This window comes from Astyanax mexicanus, chromosome 25 (assembly GCF_023375975.1).
Source record: "Astyanax mexicanus isolate ESR-SI-001 chromosome 25, AstMex3_surface, whole genome shotgun sequence".
Lineage (NCBI taxonomy): Eukaryota > Metazoa > Chordata > Actinopteri > Characiformes > Acestrorhamphidae > Astyanax > Astyanax mexicanus.
This window is the reverse complement of record NC_064432.1, coordinates 21053151-21059757: the sequence shown is the minus strand read 5'-3', so window position 1 is coordinate 21059757 and position 6607 is coordinate 21053151.

The following is a 6607-nucleotide window of genomic DNA, read 5'->3' as shown; positions in this document are numbered from 1 at the left end:
AGGACATATGAGGCAGGCAAACTAAATGATGAGCCTGATTGACTTGATTATTGATTAACTTGTATTTAATGATCACAAAAAAGATTCATTTTGTTTTGACATAACAAACAAAAAGTGCTTTCAGAGACTTTTCTGTGTTTCTTTTGTTATCTGTTGCTGGGCCCTGTGCTTAGGTAGCGCTTTCTCTCTGCCTCTGGCAGTCTACTATAAACACGCATACATACCCCATATGGACAGAAGTATTGGGACACCACACCTGTTCATTCATTGTTTCTTCCAAAACCAAAAAGGTAACTTGATTTGAATTAACTTGAGTTAACTTTCTTCACTAACTTTCTCTACTGTCAGAGCATTACATTTGGGGATTTGTGTATGTATTCAGTGAAAAGAGCATTTGTTTTCTCTGAATCATCCCCTCACCTCAAAGTCAACTCTTTTATTTAACACTCCGGTTGGGTATAGTTGTGTAAGGAAATATCAATATTGTATTATATCGAATCAAAAAACACAGTATATTTTTTTCATTATTAGTTTGCATGTAAAAATTGGTGCCAGGCATGGGTTTATATACTGTAATATTGTGTTTGAGCAGTGTTGTACTCTGTTGTTGCCACTGATTGCTTTGATGAAATTAATATGTTTTTATACTAAGATTTTTTTTGTTGCTGTTGTAAAATTTCATTTAAACAGTCACAGTATATCATTGGGACAGAAAATCAATATTGCAATAAATCTTATTGCAATATTTTTTTTGCGATACGTTTTTGAAACAGGCTGTCAATTATCAATATTTTTATTAAAAAATAGGTGATCTAAACTCCATAAGACTCGCCCCCAATTTGACTTACTAAAGTTACTGCTTCATTACTCCACATGGTGAATAAGGTAAGCCTACAGTGTGGTCAAATTCTGCAAATCTGACACTAATAAATCCATATTTCCTGGTATTTGGTTATTTAGTAGTAGATTGTCCTCAACAGTAACAGTAACAGATATTGTGAAGTATCATAGAAAATTGTCTTTTAATATGTATACAACATAGCATAATCACTGTGTAATGATATCATTGTATCGTGAATAACGTATAGTGATATTTTATTGAGTGTATTATTGTGATTACACCACAGTCCCATTATCACTGTTTATTGAAAGATTTTGAGTTAAAGAGGATGAGAAAATACGATCTGTTTGGCTATAAACACTCCGCAAGTTAAAATAGTTCCATTGTTGCGTTGCTAGGTTACCTGTATGTGGCGGAGTAATACATTGAGAGCTTCGGTTACAGTGCATTACCGACTGATAACGGCACTCATAAAACACCTCTCAGCCAATCACATTGCAGGGTCGGAACTAACAGGGGTATAATTTTACAATATTTGACACTATATTGAATTGCAACCCCTATATTGTGATTATTATTGCATTACAGTGTTCTTGGCAAAACACAGTCTTAGTTGGGTATAGTTTGAATTTTATTGACTCTGCTGAAGCACGTTAAATTTACCAGCTGCTACCTTAAGTAAGATCTGTGCACAAAGAAAAATGAATTGAGTGTTTTGGCCACAAACACATGTATTCCACTTATTCAATGTCCTGTTCTTATGTAAGATACAGTATGTGTCAAAAAGAGGGATGAAAACATGACAAAAAGCTTAATTTTAAGACACTTTCAACATTGTCCTTCTCTTCACCTCAGAGTCAGAAGCCTGAAGCTCTGCTCGATACAGAGGCCATTGACCGACTGTAGTCTAATGGAGGATGATGGTAACCTAATGAAGTTTGCCCATTGGGTTATTGCTGACTGTGCATAAGACCCTCGTCTACAAGAACCTAATGACCATTAGTCCCTACATCTCATAATACGATAAACAGGGTGTAGCAGGGTGTGCTCTATAGTGGGTTTTAAGTGTTTATATATCTTCAGATTGAGAGAGCTTTGGTTTTGTGGTCCATCTTAAGCTATCCTGTTCACAGATCGTCAGGCATGGACTTGTTTGACCCTCAGTGGACAAGAGCAAAGTTACAGTATTATTATACCCAGACTGTATTTTTGCCTCAAGACATCTGACTCCAACTGTGATGCCAGGGACCTTTCTGAAACTATAGATTCTAAAAATACTTCGTCATCAGAGTTGTTTCTGAACGTTTGGAAATCCTAAGCAACTTCTTGCTAGGGACCTACAGGCCCACGACCAACAACAATTATAATAATATGTATGCAACTAGTTTTTATGTTTTTAAACACCTCAGTGTTACTGCTGAGAGTAGCACTGAGAATAGTCCACCAACAGCCTCCTGTAGTTAGCATCCTGTAAACACGGATGAAGGACTAAAGAATGACCAGCACAAAGAGTGAAGGACAATAAGTGAACACAGTGTTTAAAAACTCAAGCAGCCTTGCTGTTTCTGATCCACTCACTCATACCAGAACAACACTCACTACTAACACACCACCACCATGATGTGGTAATTATGTTATGCTTGATTTGTGTATACTTCAAATAACTAATAAAAAGTTGACATGAGCCTAAGTGACTGCTTATACAGCCTAGGGATAGAAACAGCCCTGCTGATCATGCAAAAAAGATGAAAAACTAGATATTATTACCAGATGCAAATTGTAAGGCTATGCCACTTTGAGATCAGATTTCTACAGTATGTAAAGTCAAAGCAAAGTCAGCATGTTTTTGTGGACCTTTTGTTTATCTGTAAAGTAAGTGTGAAATTTTTTAATATAACCCCAAATAATAAAAAGGAAAGAAACAAAAACAGTCTTTCTCACATTTTATTTGACTTTTATTGCAGGAATTTCAGGTTGCAAGCCTAAGCTGAACACCTGTGATCTCCAATCAAACGGCTCTGGATTAAAAACCATCATTTATCAATAGCTGATTGAAGCACATGGGTAAGTACTAACTGTACGTTGGCAAACCTTTTTCAAGCAGAGTTACTACATTCACAAATTACACTTTACTCTGTAAGTTTAAGATTTCTGTGCCCAACAGAATCCTTATGTTAACCATGTCCAAAAGTGGCATTGACTTCTCTGGGCCTGAAGGCATCTGGGATAGTGATCTGGGACAGTGGAAATGTGTATTTTGGTCCGACGAATCAGTATTCCAGATCTGTGACCAAAGCCGAAGAGTACCATCCAGACTGTTATTAGCATCGAGTCCAAAAGCCAGGCACTGTCATGGAAATCAATGAAAAATACAGCCTTTAAACTTATTAAGTATTTATCAACAAGACAATGCAAAACCCCAAGCTGCACACAATAAAAGAGTGCACAGGTACTGATAAGGTAAAAAAGGACCACCTCATACTGTTGCATTTCGTACGAGGTGTTTGCAGACATAAAAATAACTTCTAAAACACTTTATTGCTTGGTATCATCGGTGCTTTTTTGTAAAATAAATAGTTGCGTTACAAAGTGGGAAGTGCCTTACTGTCCCAGCCTTTTTTGTATGTGTCGCAGGCCTGAAATGCAATAATAGATAACCATAAATCAATGAAATATCTTAGGTACACAATAAAATATAAATATATACCAAAATAAATGTAAGAAAAACAAGTTTTTATTGGCATTTTCCATATCGTCCAGTTTTTTATGATTTGGGGTTAATCAGGCCAGAAAGTAAAGACTGTGAACATGCATTAAAAGGGAATTATGCAGACTGTTCTGTTGTCCTCCTTGTATTATGATTGAACCGCATAAAAGCAATTCTTATAACTGCATTAAAAGCATTTAAACTGCATTCCAGCATGCATTAAACCCATAAACAACAGCCAAACCACAGTGGCTAATCGTTCAACATTCCCAGGTAGCTTAGTGGGCACAGCTAGCATTGGTCTGTCGATAAGGTTCCACTTCATAATCAATATCGCGAGACTCTAAAACCACAAAGAGCAAATTACGTCTTGTGTTGTGTGTACCGTGATGGTGCTAAGACGTCCATGCAGCAGTGATGGAGTTTGATAACATTGTGTTCAATAATAAAATAAAACCACAAAATATGAATGCTGTTTTAATTTAAATTGTCACATGACAAACCTGTCATGCTTTACTGTTTAAAAGACAATCTTTTTAAAAATCATAGAAAGAAGTTAAAAAAGGATACTGAAGATTCCAATGTCAATGTTATGGTACAGCAGTATAAAAACTGTTTATGAAGTGTTACCTCAGGGTATGGCTTGGCAATGCCCACACATTGGTATATGTTGTAAGGTGTTATCTTGTGAATACAGATTGAAGAAAACACAGTCATAAACCAATTTTAATACTCTATGTTGCTAGGAGATATTTTTTTATATAATAAGAATAACTTGACACATTCAGCTGATACTGATATTAAGATGTGCACAGATATGATAATCTTTTCATCATTATTTATTTAAGATCAGGTTTACATGCAGTGTTTAGAGTACCATGTTCCAGTTTACCCGTGAACTGTAGCTAAAAGCAGTTTTACCCAGTAAAAACTCCTGTGAAATAAAATCATCTGATCTGGTTTAATAACAAAAGTCCTTCACAGTGAGACAAGATGTGTCTATAAAAAAGTAACCAGTGTGTTTTCCTGCTTTCAGACAGAATGATCTACCCCACTCTATCATATAATCTGATAGATTATACAAGCCCCCAGTGTGTGTGGTTAAAGGTGGATATCATGATTGTGATTGTCTGTGCATTTGTCTCCCTCTTGTGTTCAGAATTCAGAAGTACTTCACCTGTAGTCCTGGAACCCAACCTTTCCAGGAGGTTCCCTACTCTGGAGAAACACCATTATCTACCCTGATCAAGCTCTTCTTCATCTAAATCAATAAGGTGATCTGTTTTTGTTTGAAGTTATTGTCATTTCAATCTCATTGTCATCTCACACATAAACACAGTTGCACAGTGAGGTGACCCAACATAGTTTTTAATTTTTTGTGATGTGATGTGATTTGAATTAATTTACAAACAGAAATCAAATTCAGATTATCCATACTACTAATATATAACACTGTATGTTTTTTTAACTGACAGTAGAGAAGCTATTTTCATATATAGTCATGTAAAAAGATTACCTTATTTACACATCTAGACATTTGATATTTGAGAGATTAATATGTAAATGAAATTGATAGCAATGCAGTTTTCTCCTCCATTTTAGCTCTAAATGAGTAGCCTGTGGCTAGAGAGGATTTTGGACAAGCTTTTCTTATTTCTTATTTATACTGCATTTGATTACTCATTGATGAGACTTATATACCAGATAATTAAATGCTTGTTGTAAGATCTTACTAATAATGGGAATTTGGGAACAATGGGAATGGGAATATCCCAACATCCACAACAACTGTGAGTCATCCAGAAACACTGTATAATATTAAAATCAATTAATATTAGTCAGCTAAGCACTGAAGTGTTCATATGTGTTAAATAATATGATTTAAAAAATGTTTGCAGTATGTCCTATGTCTGTAAGAAACAGTAACATCCTGCAGCAGGGTTGCCAGAAAATTACTACATTTTGCAATAATTCTTAGACCCTTGCTGCAAAAAAAATAAAAAAGAATTGCATGTATACTGGATAAGGTCTGATAGACTCTAAACATAAACATACATTAACGATGAAAATGATTAGGGAACTAAATTAATTCCTACTCATCATACTGATGTAAAGCCAAGTAAAAAGCCACTGAAGTAAAGAAAAGTCTCGCCATACCGGCTACACCAGCAGACAAGCATTATGTAATTTTTCATAACAGGCCAACTCTGAATAACAACAGGGGATGACTGCAGGATCCTTCCAAATAGCTTTGCAGACGGCTCAGGCTGCACTAATTACAGTGATATACTGTATTTCATAGGTTTTATATGTTCACATTACATCTGTCCCACTTGACCTTTACCTTCCTCATTCATTTCCTGAAGCACTGACCCGAGGGACTCAATGAGGTTTAGCTATTGACATTTAAAGGCGCCTCTTTAGGGTAGAAGCTTTAACTCAGCTTTTCAGATTAGGTGACAAACTGAAATACAGAGCAAAATATTTTTTTGCTTAAATAAAGAATATTATTAGTCTAAATATAAATACAAAACAGTAGTGATCTTCCATCACAGTTCATTAAAACATCTCCAAACTCCATATCTCTCCTCATGGAATCTAGATTTATAAATAGATTATTACTATGTATGCAGATGTGACGCCATAGTACTCCTCTTTACAGAATTAAAAAACTAAAAAAATACTACTTTTTCTTTTATCATTTAAATAGTTTTGAAACCAGTACTTTTACACTTTTATTTGAGTTAAAAGCTTGACGTGATACTTCAGCTTCTACAGAAGTATTTTAAACCCTAGTATCTGTACTTTTACTTACAGAGTAATGAATGTGGTAATACTTTTCACACCTTTGTAAAAATCAATCTTAACTATCAGTGAAAGTCAATGCATTGGTGAATGATGATGACATTTTGGCATAATATTAAAAAAATATCAAAACATGTCAAAACAATGTATAAAAGGTCAAAAAAAAAGAGAAAATACAGGTATTTGCTTGTATCTCCTATCAGTCAACTAGAGAGAAAATAAGAGATACAGTCAGAGAGAGAGAAACAGAGAGA